This window comes from Galeopterus variegatus, unplaced genomic scaffold (assembly GCF_000696425.1).
Source record: "Galeopterus variegatus unplaced genomic scaffold, G_variegatus-3.0.2 Scaffold151, whole genome shotgun sequence".
Taxonomy (NCBI): domain Eukaryota; kingdom Metazoa; phylum Chordata; class Mammalia; order Dermoptera; family Cynocephalidae; genus Galeopterus; species Galeopterus variegatus.
The window spans coordinates 211,935-230,328 of NW_007726262.1; the positions used below are offsets into that span (position 1 = coordinate 211,935).

At 37.3% G+C, this 18,394-nt stretch overlaps 1 protein-coding gene across 2 annotated transcripts in view; it reads right to left on the reverse strand.

Annotated features, from left to right (window-relative positions):
* The window catches only part of KCTD20 (potassium channel tetramerization domain containing 20), a 32,426-nt gene extending 15,583 nt beyond the window's left edge, over positions 1–16,843 (reverse strand). Inside the window, exons 1-2 of one of the 2 annotated variants that reach the window (XM_008591864.1) lie at positions 16,569–16,843; positions 2,765–2,818 (exon numbers count right to left, since the gene is read on the reverse strand). The gene's annotated coding sequence lies outside the window, so the exon portion shown is untranslated. Of the gene's footprint in view, positions 1–2,764; positions 2,832–16,568 lie in introns of those variants that run through there. The other variant, XM_008591867.1, reaches the window with a different exon arrangement.
* Positions 16,844–18,394: the final 1,551 nt, after the last annotated feature.

Genomic DNA, 18,394 nt, shown 5'->3' on the forward strand with positions numbered 1-18,394 from the left:
CCCGCCGAGGGTTCGGATCCCACATACAGGCCGGTTCCCGCTCACTGGCTGAGCGAGGTGCAGACGCAACACCGAGGGTTGCGATCCCGTTGCCGGTCCGGTACGGGCGCGACACTGAGGGTTGCGATCCGTTGCTGGACACGAAAAAAAAAAAAAGACAAAAAAAAATTTTAAGATTTATCTATAAACAGACATCAAATCCACTGATTTCGGCCACATTCATGGTCAATTCTACAATATTAAATGGTGGTGCAATAATTTGGTGTTGTTTATACTACAGAGACACAAAGGGAGAAGAGTCCAATTATTTGATTAAAGAAAACTGACACATGCACTCCTGCAACAATTAAGCACCAGAAAATTAAAAACAATCATAACTATAATGCCAGTATGAGAGAAGTCACCTGAGCTATTTAAAAAAAAAAAAAGCAAACTTGTAATATTCAAGTTTTCCTTTTTATTTTCCCCTTTCTTTCACTTTTTGTACCTCTGTACTTTATGCTCAATTCCCAAAGCCCACCTCAAAATCACAGTGGCTGTAAACCTGACCATATCAACCTCTCCCCCAAGCAGTGCACAATCCTCATGAACACACAATGAGTGACTGCCATGTGCAAGACCTTCACTGACCAGGCAGAATGGACAAGCCACAGGAGCCATGCAGGGGGCTTCATACCTTTCTGCTGGTTAATTGCACCCTGAAAGCCTTCCATCTTCAGTGGCTGCCCAACTACTCCTGAAGTTCATTCTACTTAACACTCACGGTTTATATTCTATTAATTTCCACTTGGCAATCTCGTAGAAGGATCATCTTAAATCATCAATAATTTGTATACAAACGGACTGCATGCTTAACAATATTTTAAGAAGCAGGAAGCTCACCAAGGACAGTAACATGTTTTTATAGTCTGAATTTCCTGACATAAGAGGCATGTAGTGGGTGCCAATAAACACCTTTAATGTGAATTTTCAATCCTTCATAACCCGTGGTAAAATATTTTTTAACAAAAAGTTGATCAGTTTAGTCCCTGTTTTAACTTGGATGAAATATAAAAATAACCACTTTGAAAAGATGGATCAATACATGTGCCTGAAAATAAATCATTTTAAAGAAGAGATATTTTCACTTGATGAAATCTTTATTCTCAGTCAATGGCTCTTACAACTTAAAGCAAACGGAAGGAATAAAGTGGAGGTACGAAAGAAAATCTGATATGTGGCTACAGCTTTTTCAGGATTACTCTTTCTTAAAGAAAAAACATACTTACATTACAAAAAATGCAGCCACTTAAAACTGATCCCTAGTGATCAGTAAGTCATACAGAACAACCAGTGCCTTCCAGTTTTACTCAGATGTCAAAATCAAGTCTAGAGAACAAGATAAAGAAGGTCCATGGAACTGTAAAGAGCATTGCCAACAAAAAGGAAGTCTACTTCTTTAAGCTTAATTGGTTTTGAACCGTAATGTTCTACTCTACCTATAGCTGCTGCTTCTCCACTCTTCACTAGCTGCTCAAGAGCCAAGTTCAAACTTTTCTTTGTTGCTCTCCAAAAGATCTCTTGGACCAACACACAATAAGCTTGAATAAGCCTGTCTCTTAAGAACTTGCATGGACTGGATTGTATAAGCTTCTTCATTTAATCCTTATAATGTAAGGAAAAATATTTTCATTATAATGGAATAGAGTGAAAACAGTTCCTTCCTAGTTTATAGTACTAGGGCTCAAAATTCAGTTTAATTTGTATGCAGTGAATTAATAAGTAGATGTACTTGGAAATCAGCAGGATAGACATCTCCAAGAAGGGCAAAAAAGTAACTTTCTGATCACTTAACAGACATTTGTACTTAATTTTTATTACAAATAATACATGAATATATTCCCTTCTAAGAAAATTCAAACCTTACAGATAAGGCAAAAAAGGACCCTTTGATCACCATTCCCAAACTTAATTACTTCTCCAAGTAACTATCACCACTTGCTTGGTATGAATCCTTTTAGACTTTATAGAAATGCATTTATTCTACACAGATATACTGAGGAAAGCATATAGTTTTTAAAAAACATACAAACTATATACGATATGCATTATTCTCATTCTGTAATGTTTTTCTAAATTGTTTTTGAGAACCATCCATGTTGAAAGATCAAGATCTGGTTCATTCTTTTTTTTTTTTAAAGATGACTGGTAAGAGGATCTTAACCCTTTACTTGGGTGTTGTCAGCACCACGCTCACCCAGTGAGCTAACCGGCCATCCCTATATGGGATCTGAACCCCTGGCCTTGGTGTTCTCAGCACCACACTCTCCCGAGTGAGCCACAGGCCAGCCTGGTTCATTCATTTTTAACTGCTGTATAGTATTCTATGATTCAACTCTCCTATCTATGAATATTTAAGTTATTTCTAACTTATCTATTAACAAGATCAGAGTGTACTACAAGAGATCCAGCTTGCAGAGTTTTCCCAAATGCATCTGGCCTCAGAACTACTTTTTTCAAGAAACTCTCCCAGAATTAATGTTTAATGGCACATACTTTAAGAAGTCACCTAATCTAGTACCAAAGTACCCTAATAAACACCAATTCCTCTATAGTCCCAGAAAGATAAAACAAAAATCTCTTGACCTATGAAACCTAAGAAATAAACTGACACTAAATTCTTCAACATACACCAGAGCAGCTAGTTTAAACATAACAATAAGAGTCTACTTCCATTCCAGGATGGATGTTTCATTCAACTTTGAATGATATTTTCATTGCCTACCATGGTTCAATTCTGTAACCATCCCCCAAATGAATCTTGATCCTCAGAACAGATCTAAGGAAAAAAAAAAGAAAAGAAAAGAAATAAGCAAAGCACTTCAACAATATAGTTCTTTCTTTCTTTCTTATTTTTTTGCTGGCTGGTACAGGGATCGAACCTCAGACCTTGGTATTATCAGCACCACACTAACCAACTGAACTAACCGACCAGCTCAACAATATAGTTTTCTATTGGTACAAAACTATTTTTTGGTCAACACAATCCTGAAAATCACAGCAATGTACAATTACAAGAACCAAAAGTTCACCACACCCTGGCACACCTAAACAGTAACTGAAGAAACTGCTTCAGAAAAGAACCAGGAGTTAAAAATATATTAATAATGGAACTCACACTGTGCAGCTGTGAAGCAGAGAAAACTTAACATCCAGCAAGCCAGCTGGAGCTTCACTTCCACACATTATGTGAAAGCATTTTATATACTCTAAAGGTGCTATACGAGTATATATTTTGTTATTTATTTCACAAGCCTCCCATGGAGACCCACATTTTGTTAAGTCTTGATTTTGCTGACCTGGAATAGCAAAGTTATTTAGCATCATAATCACTCCATATTGGAAAATTTACATAAAATCTTTGATAGTGACACTATCTCCACATATGCTCTGGACCTAAAAAAGGACACACTGGTTTCTCCCTAGAACATAATCATCTTGAATATGAATCTAAAATTATCTCTAGACACTAAATATGTATTTTCTTATTTGCAATGTCCTCTTATCAATTATTTCTGAAGAAAACAAGATATTTACCCAAATCACTGTTCCATTAACCATTAAGTTCCATATCCTACCATTAAACTACTTAGCTTTTTAAAAACCAGTTGGAATGGGGGTGGGACAATCACCATGGCTGTACCTCCAAAGCATAATGCTTTCAGACTGTTAATAGTGCAAGGGCACAATCTTTTTCAAAAATAATATTGTTACTATTCCCACACCAGAGAGCCCTGTACGTCTACAAAGAACTTTTACAAACCTAATCTTATTTGATCCAAAAACAACCCCAGGATAGATATTTTAATTAGTTTCACTTTACTGACTGGGGAACAGGGGAAATCAAGCCTCAGAGAGGTTAGCCCTTTGCCCCAATCACAACTCTAGCTAAGAAGCAGAGTCAGATTTTAAACCTCAGTCCCTGGATTCCCATATTCTTTCCATCCCATCACATTGTTTCCCTGCCCCAAACCATCTAGTCTTTCATCCATTACCAATTCTAGAATACCTTCTATTGTTTGTCAAAATTAAAAGAGAAAACCAATAGTTTCCAGGGTCAGTGCTGCTGCAGTTCTTACCAAGTAGGAGTTATGATAGTAATGCAAAAATCCTGATTAAATGGTTATTTTTTCCATTAAAAACCCCCCACAAAACCAGCATTATTGGTTGTTATTGCTTGTAAAATCAAAATATGCTCATTGAAAAAAAATTCAGTCAATATAGAAAAATATAAATAAAAAATAAACGATGCATATCTTTGGGCATCTACCCCATTACTTCCTTGGAATAAATTCCTAGAAGTAAAATTGCTATAGGAAGGTATAAATAATTTTTAAATCAGTGATCATCCTGCCTCATTTGTACTCTTTCTCTCTATACATACATATTTTTCTGAATCACTTGAAAGTTATAGACATTACAACACTTCCTCCCTAGTACTTCATTCAGCAATGCATATCCTAAGAATTTTCACAACAGTACCATTTTCACACCTAAGAAAATTAACAGTTCTATAACATCATCAACATATAATCCGTAATCAAATTTACCCAACTGGACTCTTGTTTTCTTTTTAGGCTTTTTCTTTTTGTGCCTATCTGAGCAATAGGTGTCCTCACTGCTACTGGGGTATCATTACCTCTAGGCCATTTCAGTGGACAAAGCTGGGGATTTAAAAAAAAAGACCATGAGTTTATACTGATATTTCCAATTCAAATCTGCTGTACGGCCAAGGCGGACGTAGCGCCGCTGCGCTTCCCAAGCGGCGCACTATCCAGTGCGCCACCGGGCCGGCCCAATAATTTTTAAGTTTTGATATGTACTGCCAGATTGTCCTCTATAAATATATCAATTTATATTCCTTTCAGCAGCACAGAATATCCATTCTCCAGAACCCTTACTAACACTCAATGTTTTAGTCTTTTTCACCTTTGCTAATCCAATAAGTGAAATATGATAGCTCTTTTTAATGTGGTCATTTAAAAAGTCATTCATTTTCATCAGTACTTGCAAAATTTCACCTTTGAGAACCTTAAACATTCTGGGTAGATGGGAGGGAAAACCCCATGCTGGGTGGATATAGGTAGCAGCAGCAATTTATTCATATCAAGTTTGTCAGGCTTGATTAGAATCACTGGACATTTCTTATGACTTGCTCACATCTCCCAGGAAGTCTATGAGATGACCAACAAATATGATGATGAGCTGGTCAACTGGCTCAATTGGTTAGAACATTACCTTGTAGCACCAAGGTCAAGGGTTTAGATTCCTGTACCGGCCAGTAGCCAAAAAAAGAAAAAAAGAAAAAAAAAAGGCTGGCCAGTTAGCCCAGTTCATTAAAGCACAGCCTTGTAACACCAAGGTACCTAAACAGTAACTTTGGATCGCCTTACTGGCCATTTGCCCCCCCGCCCCCCAAAAACCAAGATATGATGATAAGACCACTCACCAGATTAAAGCAAAGCAGGTTCTCGAAGAGGTAATGAAACTCAATTATGAAACCACTATTAACCTTTAATCCTAAACATTTATTGATAAGAAACATGTTATTTCTGTAAACCAAACCCGTAGTTTTAGAACTAAACACTACACAGCTTTCTAATGATATAACTGGATCTTTCTTCTGTGCTGACTAAACACTTTTATCAGCTAGGTGTCTTTTATTCTTTTAAAGCTGTAGAGAAGTTCCTGGTAATTTCTTCAGATTATCGACATATAGTTACAAAAATTACTACTATGTAAAAGGCATGGTACCAGCATCTAGGGACACAAAGAATTGAGCAGCACTTTCAAGGGCTGGTCCTCAGCTCCCAAACTTGTTAGGTGGGGATATATGAAAAAGATAAGTAATATCTTAATTACTTAAGTAATACATACAGAATGAGTAGTGCAGACCAGTGGTAGCAGCTTCTTAGACCTATCTATCCTCTGAGAGTCTGTCTCTGTAGGCTTACACTGAGGTCTGGAAATGTGTAATTAAAAAGAAAAAGACAACTTCTAAGGCAGTTCTCATATGCATTCAGGTTTGGGACCATAAGATAAACATAAAAATTCTTAAAATTCATATTAGAAAGTCACCTCTAGCTAGTGTGGTTGGGAAAAGGAAGACTTCAAAAAGAGACAAAATCTGAGTTGGGCTCTGAAGTATAGATAAGATTTCACCCCAACTTTTTATTTTGATACTTTTCAAATCTAGAGAAAAACTGGAAAATCATTACAATTGGTACTTATATATCACTTACTTAGATTCATCAGTGATCATCCTGCCTCATTTGTACTCTTTCTCTCTATACATACATATTTTTCTGAATCACTTGAAAGTTATAGACATTACAACACTTCCTCCCTAGTACTTCATTCAGCAATGCATATCCTAAGAATTTTCACAACAGTACCATTTTCACACCTAAGAAAATTAACAGTTCTATAACATCATCAACATATAATCCGTAATCAAATTTACCCAACTGGACTCTTGTTTTCTTTTTAGGCTTTTTCTTTTTGTGCCTATCTGAGCAATAGGTGTCCTCACTGCTACTGGGGTATCATTACCTCTAGGCCATTTCAGTGGACAAAGCTGGGGATTTAAAAAAAAAGACCATGAGTTTATACTGATATTTCCAATTCAAATTTAATGCCACAGGGTTTCCTTACTTATTTTATACTGAAATATCTTTTCTCCCACATCGAAGACGTTGCTTCATAAACTGGGGTGGGACTGCAGAATATGAATTTTTAACAATTCCTCAGGTGATTCTGTTGACTGGCTACATTTGGGAACTACTGATCCAGTACAATCTTCTCATTTCATGGATGATAGGCTGAATCACAATAATATTCTTTTCTAAAAATATTCTAGGAGACCACAGTCTAGGGTTAAGGGAAGTCTTTTTAATCAAGACCAAAACTCAAAAGCTAAAAGAGAAAGACAAATCTGACTACAAAAAAACATTTTAAAACTTTTGCATGACAAGGGATCCCGTAAACAAAGACAATAGACTTGAAAAACTATATTTCTAACAGACTACAAAGGGTTATCATCACAATATTCCACAAGGGTTTATGAAAATACATGAAACTAACCCAACAGTAAAATGGCAAAGGACGGAAAAAGAAACAAATACCCAAAAGAGAGTTGGTGAAGCTATATTAATAGCCTACAAAATAGAATTTAAGGCAAAAAACTACACAAGTTGGGTAAGCCAGAAAATTTAAAGTTATCTGTTGCCAGGACCACTTCTGTTCCTCATATCTACCTTGGAAGAAAAGGATAACAAAAAAAGAAGCAGGAGAGAAGAGGGCATTCAAATTCCACAGGAAAGCTGGAGCTCCTCTGATTCCCCTTTCTTTTCCTTCCTTCTCCTCTGTGAATCACTGAGGCCAGGCTAACAAGCTGGCAGATAGAAATACAATGACAGTAGTGACAAGATTATAATTGCTTGGATAAGTTTTACTGTCTCCTCTACTTAACACCCCTAACTTACTACTCTTACTACCTTTTTGTCAATATCACTTATGTCAAGGACAGCTTTTGTGCACATAAAAGACTATATATTAAGACTCAAGACCTTAAGTTCAGTTTACAGTTAAACAATCTAAAGTCCCTTAAACAGTTTCTTTAATAACTTTATCAGCCAGATTACCTAATTAAAGCTCTAGTAAATCTTAAAAAATTAAACTTATATAGTATATATCAAGAGTTCCTAAATATAACACTCTTTTCAAACTCAGCAAAGTTTTCTTGCATCCTTAAACTAATAATCAAATCTAAACCCAATTACTCAAGAACATGTTTTAAATGAGAATCACAAATTAATCTGCCAAGATTCTTTAATATGTCAAATAACTGCAAACATTATATCCTAAGTCCAAATGGACTTTAAACTTTCATTGTTTAAGTATTTTATAAATATTATTTAATTTAATACTCAAAACTTTATGAGGAAGAAGGAGGTTAAGGAAAGTTCCCACAGTTACAAAGCTGACAAGTAGTGGGGCCAGCCTTCAAACCCAGGCTTCTGGCTTAAGAGTCTATGCTGTTTACCATCATGTGCTGCTTCTACTTACAGGCTTAACTCCTGTTATATCTCTAAGTTCCACAGGGTTAGGGATATGATTCCAAGCTCAAGATCTGGGGCCATGATAACCTTTCTGTGCTGACAATGGGCACATCTAGCACCTTTTCTGTTTAAATAATTGCTACCAGATGACCTCTAAATCCATTACCTCCAGATGGGGGTTGATTTTATAATCTGAGTTCAAGTTAAGATCTTACCTAATTCTGCTGTAACTTCTATCAACTTTATTACCTAATAACTGTATAGATGAAATTCTACAATTTCCACAGAGGATGCTTCATCTTTTAATTGTATTTAACTAGTTAGAGTCATCTAATAACTTTTTTAAACTAGAAACACTCCAAGGCACATAATAAACAAAGCAAAGCTCATGACTCCTAAGAAAAAGCCGGTCAACATGTGGTACAGTCTCCAAGATAAGGTCCCTAATGTCCAGGATACTCTGCTTGCTATTACCTAAAACTTGCTAAAGGAAGAGATACACAGGATCCTGTTAAGGATAACTTACTGACAAACTTCTAGGATCCAAGGGATATATACGATAACATTTTAAAAGGCAGTGCAATTTAAAAATTTTAAATGTATTAGTCAACACAATAGGCTATTTTATAGAAAAGAACTAAGTGTAAAATGTGTTCACCTGACAAAATAAAATTCTGGCAACCTTATGTTGATCTCCTAATCACTCTGCCCCCACACACAATTTTACCAATCATGAATCTCAAAATCTGGGATCTCAAATCATCTTCCTCCTAAGACTACAAATCACCTCTGCTAATTTATTCCAGTCTACTTAAAAATAAAATCTGTTTTTTAGACAGCTCACTCTAATGTTGAACAGCTCTCCTTGGAAAGACAAATTTTTTTCTTCCACTGAGAAAGTCTTGCCACAGTTTTGCATTTAATAGTTTCTAGACCTCTCAACATTCGATTAAGAGTACACACCTTAAAAATAGCAAAGCCATCTTTAATGCTCAGCATTAGCAAAATTACAAGTAACCATTCCCAATTCTAAATTCCACAATATGACAGATGGAAATAACGTGGGAGTCTCTGAAAAGCATCAGATAATGATTCAAAGGATTACAGAGTATCTTCATTAATTCAGAATAGCATACCACAGTGGTATACTACCTTTTGCTCATTCAGTTGGCAGACTGAAAAAGTATAATGCAGTATATGGTAGGATTAGAGTAAAAAGGCACTCACTGTACTTGAATTGGTATAACTTTTCTGGAGGGTAATTTTTTTTTTTTTTAAGATGACCGGTAAGGGGATCTTAACCCTTGACTTGTTGCTGTCAGCACCACGCTCTCCCAAGTGAGCAACTGGCCATCCTTATATAGGGATCTGAACCTGTGGCCTTGCTGTTTTCAGCACCATACTCTCCCAAGTGAGCCACGGGCTGTCCCTTGGAGGGTAATTTAGCATCATGTTTCATAAGCCTTAAAAAAATGTGCCCATCCTTTGGTCCAAAATTTACTTTTAGAAGTTTGCTGAATGGGAATAATAGTTATAATAATAATGAGTAAATTTTTTATATAAAGATGTTCGTCACAACAATTTACAATGGAGGAAATGGAAATAAGCTAAATTATGTACAATTCAAATGTTGAATTTCTATGCAAGCATCAAAAAAAGTTTTAGAACATTTTTCTAGAACACCCTGGGATTTCTGCTTCTAGTTATAATGGACAAGTTTCTATCGGACTAAACCTCCTATTAAGACAATCAGAAAAGCGAGGTAAAACAGAAAACAACAACATCTGTTTGAAGGCATCAGACAACTAGTAAGGTAGCCATGATTCGAGGAGTCAATTCCTGGAGAGAAAGTGTGATGGTTAGTTTTATACATCAACAGTCTCCAATTATTAAAACACTAATCTAGCTGTTGCTATGAAGGTATTTCATAGATGTGATTGATTAAAGTCTATAATCACTTTAAGTAAGGAAGATTATCCTAGATAATCTGAGTAGGCCTGTTCCAATCAGTGAAAAGACAGAGCTGAAGCTTCTCTGAGAAAGAAGAAATTCCACCCATGGACTGTAGCTGCTGCTCCTGCCCAAGAGTTCTAGCCTGCCCCTCCTGACGGCAGCCTACCTTATGGATTTCAGATTTGTGTAGCCAGTCCCGAAGATTATGCGAGCCAATTGCTTGCAATAAATACCTTGTATATATATAAATACATATACACACACATCTATATATTTAAATACCTTATCTTCAGTAAGATAACCTTATATATGTATGTATATATTATATATATGTATGTAAGTACGTATGTGTGTGTATACACACACACACACACACTCACACTCACACTACTGGTTCTGTTTCTCTAGTGGAACAATGACAGATAGAGAAAGGAAATAAAATAAGCAGGACATTCTGTACCACTTTCCCCCTCCAGATATTTGCCAATTTGGAAGCAGCTGCCAAGAGACTGTGAAGCTGAGCAGAAAGCAGCAGCTGAGAAGTTGTTAAGCAGAGGTTTTGTCAGCCTCATAGTGCTAAGGAGACAAAAGCTGCAACAGGCCTACCAAAGAGGAAGGATTCCATGAATACCCCAAGTTTTCAGCTGGGAGCTCCAAAGTAAGAATTTAGAACAGGGGTAGCAAACTTTCTTGGTACAGAGGCAGCCAGTAAATATTTTGGGTCTTGTGGGCCATGCTATCAGAACACAAAAGTGGCCATATACAATGTAAATAAGTAAGTGTGGCTGTGTTCTAACAAAACCTTATTTACAAAAAAAGGCAGTGGGCGGTAGTCTGCACACTTCTGATATAGATTTAAATAACAACATTTGTAAATTTGACTTAATTTGCACCCAAAAACAGAATATCATTTTTTTCAAATACACTTGAAAAATCAATCAGGATTGATCATATTCTGACTATAGATAAGTCTCAATACATTTCAAAGGGTTGAAATTATCCAGCTATGTTCTCTGAACACAATGGAATTAAGGTGGAAATCAATTACAAAAATAGAATATCCCCAAATGTTGGAAAATTAAGCAACATACTTCTGAATAACCCTGGGTCAAAACAAGAAATCGCAATATATAAGAATACATAAGAAAAGAAATAAGGGCAGAAATTAATGAAAAAGAACATCAAAAGTTCAATTGAGAAAAATCGATGAACCCGAAAGTTGGCTTTTTAAAAAATACTAAGAAAATTGATAAGCCCTACAAAATTGATCAAGAAAGAGATAATGGTAATGGCTGCACAATTCTGTGAATACACTAAAAACCACTGAACTGTACTCTTTATATGGGTGAACTATATGTTATGTGAATTATATTTCAATGATGTTGCTAAAAAAAAGAAAATGAAGACACACATAATTATCACAAATGATGAAAGGACTATCATTTCAGATCCTATAAAACTATAAAAAGATGAGAAGTTATTCTGTACAACTTATGTCAATAAAGTAAAATTTTTAGATGAAATGAACACACCACAATTTATTGAAACTGGCATAGAAAAAAAATGTGAAAAATCCTATATCTAGCAAAGAAATATAATTGAAACCCTTCCATAAAGAAAGCTTCTGGACCAAATGGCAAATCTCCCCACACCTTTAAGGAAGAAATTACATAAATCTTACACAAACTCCTCCAGGGAACAGAAAAGGAGGGAATATTTCCCAATTTGCTTCAGAGGCTAGCATAATATTGACACAAAAACAGACATTACCTAAAAAGGCCACTCTTTCTCATGAACATAAGCATAAAAATCCTAAACAATTTATTAGAAAATCAAATCCATATACATAAAATATAATAGCTAATAGCATGAAACTGTGTTGACATATTAGGTTTTAAAAAGGCAGGATGAAAGAATAAATGTATTCATAGAAAAAGATTAAAATATTATTCTCTCTTAATTGTAGGATCACATGTGATTTTTTAAAAAACTGTTTTACTGACTATTCCAAAATCTCTAAAATGAATGTGTTATTACTTTTAAAATGAGGAAAAAGGAAAATATGTCTAAAAACAGGAAACTCCTCAAGAAAATGTTGGAATCATTAGAATTTTTTTAAAAAGAATGTTTGAAACAGTTTAAGAGAAAATTTTATAAATTTAAATAGAAAACAATACATTACCACATAAAAGTGTCTGACATTTTTCCATTTAAAGAAGAAATATGCTTATCATGTGAATAAGGAATTTAAGTATATGAAACAGTTTCTCAAATAGATTATTCAGTAAAATAACAGGATAATCTTTGGGGGTTGGCGGAAGGGGGCAGAGTTAGCTGGCTGGTACAGGGATCCGAATACCACACACTCACCAACTGAACTTAACTGGCCAGCCCAACAGGATAACCTTGATAACCTTAAATATAATACAATGATTTATGCAGAGGCATAATGTGCTTCTTAGGGTACTCAATAGTGAGCACAGTTCTAAACACATTAGTCCCCCCTTACCTGTGGTTTTTTTCTGGGTTTACATTACACAAAATCAACCAAGGCCTGAAAATATTAAGTGGAAATCTCCAGAAATGGACAATTCATTAGTTTTAAATTGCACGCTGTTCTGAGAGTATGATGAAATCTAGTAATGTCTGTCTCTGCCCAGGAGGTGAATTATCCCTTTGTCCATTTTATCCAGTGACTCTATGCTGTCTAAGCTACCTGCCTGTTAGTCACTTAATAACTGGCTTGGTTATCAGATCAACTGTGGCATATCCCAGTGCTTGTGTTCAAGTAACCCTTATTTTACTTAATAATTGCCCCAAAGCGCAAGAGGAGTGATGGTGGTGATTCAGATATGCCAAAGTGAAGCTTCCTTTAAGTGAAAAGGTGAAAGTTCTAGACTTAATAAGTCCTTAGCCCCCAGTACTTCAGACTATATTTGGAGACAGAGCGTTTAAAGAGGTAATTAAGGTTAAATGAAGTCATTAAGGTAGACCCTAATCCAATGTGTCCTTTTAAGAGGAAATTAGGACACAGACACACACAGAAGGATAACCATGTGAAGATACAGGAAAAGAAGACTGCCATTTACAAGCCTAGGAGAGAGGCCTCAGAAGACACCAACCCTGCTGACACCTTGATCTTGGACTTCTAGCCTACAGAACTGTGGGAAAAAAATTTCTGTTGTTCAAGCTACCTAGTCTGTGGTCCTGTGTTAGGCAGCCCTAGGAACCTAATATATAGATATAACTACAAAACTTAAATTTCACCTTCCCTCACCAAAAAAGAGATTTGGGACAAATCCATGGAATGCGTCTTAGACAATTTTATGGTAGACTCTTGACCTTCATATAGATGTATAAATCACTAGCTGTTTTAGTCTAAAGAAGTTGAACTTTCAATAATCTACTTAATAATTCATTGTTACTTTCCTCCATGATTTTATAACAGTACTTTACATTTGTGTAGCATATGAAATTCAAATTTCACTCATATTTGTTACTTCATCTGATTCTTACAACCTTCTCTATGAGAAAGAAATTTTGAGCCTAAGATCATAGAGCTAGCAGAGACAACTAGAAGCAAACCCTCTGTCCTGGGTCACAAAACTTTCCACTACATCACAATGCTTTCCAAAATATTAGTAAAGCTCCTCCCATTTTAGTAAGAACAGAGATGAAGTTTACTTTATATTTATACTTATCTTAAAACCTTAGGATTTCAAATAATAGGATAGTCTGAATCCAAAAATAGTATCTTGAAATAAGTTATAATAATTTTTTAAAATAATGACCAGCATTTCCTGAGAACTTACCATTTGTCGGTCACAGTTCTAAGCACATTACATGAATTAACCCAATCCTAAAAACCCTCTAAGGTAGGAACTATTACTGTCTATTCAGAAGCATAGAAACTGATGAGTACTTCACCCAAGCTAATAAATGGAGACGCCAGGATTTGAATGCAGGCAAGAGCCCATATTCTTATACTATTCAATAAAGTACTACTAGGACACTATCGAGCATAAATTTTCATAGCTTTGAAGTCAGGTGGACTTAAATTTAAACACTGGCTCAGCCACTTACTAGTTATATGACTTTGGACAAATTTGTGTCTTAGTTTCTTCATCTATAACATGGAGATAATTAAATGGGACAATGAGGTAAAACCACTTACTACAGTGTCTGGTACACAATGTATGTTAATTATTAAGCCCTTACTATTTCTATTTCTACTACTTTCATGTATACACAAGAATAATCCAACAATGTCTCATTTGGGGACTCCAAGCAAAAATATTAGAGGCCCTCTTTCATCCATACTTCTTTCCTTCCTACTACTGCAGAAATGCATGTACTATTCCAATAATCTCATTTCCCATAAAAAGTTAGGAAATATATCGAATTATCCTGCACTGGCCAGCAGACAAAAAAGAAAAAAAGAAATATATTGAATCAGATTAGTAGTTAGATGTCCTATATTTTATCACAGATACATAATAACTTTTGGTAAGGACAACAGTATACTTAAAATGACAACTTCAAAAGATTCTGAACATTGCTGAAGCATCTAAAATCTAATAAAAAAAATCACCAAAGTATTTATCTAAACCTTTATTGCATCTTTATAAAATTTTGAGCTCATAATATGTCTTGAGTTTTACAAGATAGCTATTTGCTTGCTCTTATTTGTCTGTTCACTACTTATTTCAAGCTTCAAAGAGTTGCTTATTTTAGTACTCCCACTCTTCATAATTTATATGGTTAGATCATATTCTCCTTCAATCTCCATTTTTCCAGATAATACTGCTCTTTTAGTCTCTCCATTCTCTTCATCTACTTATAATTTAATTTCTCTAGACCTTTTCCATTTTTGAAACATGTTTCTTGAGAAGATTTGGTTGGAAGAACACTGAGCTAGGAGTCAAGGGTCCTCACTCTGCCATCTCAGATTCCTTATCTGAAAGATGAGAGGACTGCACTAGATAAATTTGTAATAAGTTCTCTTATATCTCTAAGCCTCATATTTCCATGACTCTTGGTTTTCCAACTAGAAATCATTCAGTGTTCAAACAATTCCCCTAAACTTTTTACTCCAGTTAGCCAAGGAAGGGCACAGTTAGACTGGGGGCCAGAGAGAGACACAACAATCAAGAAGCCCAGGGATACAGAAGGAAAGACATTTTGTGAATCAAAAGAAAACGATCAATTAAAAAGACAAATCAGACATCAAAAAGACACCAAAGACAGGAAAAAAGTCAGAACACATGGCCCAACTTTAACCTTACCTCTACAAATCTATTTGAACGGAGACTAAGAAATAGAAAAAGCTTTTGGCAGCAGTGCAGGTTATCCAGCCCTCATTTTTGCCTCAAGGGAGCAACGCAACTCTGTGCTATGTTGTCAATAAAATGACCAACCACAGTGCTTATGTATTACTTGGATATCTGGTGACTGAATTAACGTTCAGCTGAACTGAAATTCCCTCATAAATGCTACAGGTACTGCTAAATACCAGAGAATCTGAGAGCTCAACGCCATGGGAATTAGATGGCATTGGCTTCCCTGGTTCTATGGGGAGGGACACTGCCTGAGCTGGGAGGAAATAGATTTGGACTAATGGCATTGCTTAAGCTTTGATGATACAGGAAGCAGCCCGCAGAAGGAAACTGGGCAGATTAATCGGGCACTGGCTATCTAAACCACAGAGGCAATATCAGCATATGCATGAAAATAATTTCCTACCCCTGAAGTAAGAGTTTCTTATTTCTTAGCCTATGACTTGTTGGGGGCAGGGGAGGAATAACTCAAAGGGATAAAGGAGTTGGACAGTTTCAAAAATTCCCAGCCCAGCCCAATGATGGTGTTTCTTAAAGTGTGGTCCCTGGGTCAGCAGTAACAGACCAAGGGAGAGGATGCTAGCTTAAAATACAGACTCAGAGACCGATCACCGATCTCTAGAATCAAATTTCTGGGAGGGTGCTAGGGTACTGCAATCTCATTACGAAGGAGCAACCTGACGTTTGAGAGGGAGCTGAAGGAGTTAAGGGAGTTGAGGGTGAAGTTCTCAGACTCTGTATTCATCCTATCCGACTTATTACTACAATACTTTGTTTTGGGGGCCATTAAAAAGCACCTCAATTTCCCAGCTAACAGTTGCAGACAGTGGTTTAACCGAGAACGGGGGCACAATTAAAGGACTTGGAAAGGTATTTTCATAAGCAGGTTAAACAGTTCCTTCGCAGCCTTGTTTATCCTGTTTGTTCACTAGATTTTTTTTCTGTAAGGCTGGTAAGGGGATGCGAAACCTTGACCTTGGTGTTATAACACAGAGCTCTAACCAACTGAGCAAACCGGCCAGCCTGGATTCTTGTTTAAAAATAAATCGCTTCAACTCAGGAATTTTCAGAAAGAATCACAAATTCCAAAATAAAGGTTGCTCACAGTGCATAACTGGGCTGGCTTGTAAACCTGAAGACAATGTCTGCTACAAAAGGTTTTAACTTTAAAAAAAATTACCGGTTAAGGCTCTTCCCAGCTCTTTTTCACTCAGACCGAGCCACCGATGAAAGCTAGTAACTTGTGGGTGGCAGGGAAGGAATACTTCGAAGCAGGGGTGAAAAGACGAGCAAGATGCACTCGCTGCTCCAGACAGAGTTTAGGAGCAAGTCCGCCCAACTACATGATTTTTAATGAATTCAATTAACTACCAGAAAAAAACGCGTCTGCAAATATTTTGCCAGTAACCACTCGGGGCTGCCGTAATTTCTCTTCTGGCGGGATAAACCAAAGGCCGGCAGGAAGCAGTCGAGGTACACTGAGCTGGCTCCGGGACCGTGTTTGCCATTCGGGCAGAAGGCGACCTCCCTCCCCCGATCACTAGACTTTACCCTCAGCACGAAAACAGGCGCCCGTCCTGGGGCTCAGCTGGTTCAGCTGGTCGCAGCACGGTGTTAGAACAGCAGGGTCAAGGGTCGAGGTCCCACAGCCTCCAAAAGAATAAATAAAACAAAAGTAAAATCCAAAAACGGTCGCCCGTCACCTATCAGCAGACACACTCCACGCTCCGCGTTCAGTCCCGTGACCTTCCGACTTATGGGTCCGGGCCACCACGGCGTCCGCCTGAGCGGCGTCCCGAGGAGGACAGTGTTGCCTTTGTGCCCCCCCACCCCCACCCCGGACACAAAGGCAACGCTCGGCAGCCGCCACCCTCGCCCTGCCGGGTCTTCAAGCCCGAGCCCGGCCCAGGCCGCCACTTACTAGTCGCTACCTGCCGCGTTCTAGCGCTCGGGGACGAAATCCGCCGGGGAGGCGCGCGAAGGCCCCGCCGCCAAAAGCCGCTGCGGAGACCGGCCTTGCCGCAGCCGCGCGCCCCCAGCCAAGGCCGGCGCGGCCACGCGGCTGAGTCACCCGGCGCTTCACATTAAGAGTCCCCTCCGCGCGGGGCACGCTGGGAAGGCCGTGCTGCTGTGGGCGTTGCCCTTTCTCCTTGCGCTTCACAGCAGACCGAGTCAGGGTAGAGTCGGCTTTTCAGCTGCGGATGCTGTCTTTCAGTTATTAAAGGTCTAAGACGGAAACGATGGTAGTTTTCTGAATTGTAAAATAAGCTCGCGCAGCCCCAGGACAGTTAATGCTTACAGAAAAATGCGGAGCCCGATCTCCCCATACATTGCGGGGGGGCGGGGGGGGGGCAGAGGTAGTAAGAATATTGGCGTCCCCTAAACACATTTTGTCTGGAACTCTCTATCTGGATATGTTTTCTGGCCAAAAGAAGAAAAAAACTCCACATTTTTCTCAAACCTTGAGTTTCATGAAACTATTTGCTATAGCAAAGTCGAATTACAGATTTCAAATCAATTGGAAGCAAATTATTGCAAAACTGGTTGCGATATGAGTAAAATATTTCAGCACTCAAAAACATCTATATATGACCCATGTCCTGTAAAAACGAATGCTGGAAAATCTAAAAGGAAAGAAATTAGCATAAGTTCTTACTGTCATGGTTCTAGTGGCCTTTGAACTTTTAAAAATTATACTAATTAAGTAACTGTACTGATTATGCAAACTATTCCACTTTTAAATTGTTCAAAGCCATATAAGCTAATAATGGCATGATTTCTTAAATTCTGAATCAATTTTCTTTTTCCTTACAAGAGAGTCTAAAAACTATTAAGGGTCCAAAGATTAGGATTGCAGTTGAAGTGGAAGGAATGTGAGAAAATAGTTTGACTCATTCTAATAAGTTGCAAATGCTTGAGAGATATTTGTATAGCAAAGTCGCTTTTTCAAGGGCAACAACTTTAATTTTCGAAACTGAAAATATGAATGTTATGTTATACTTTGGT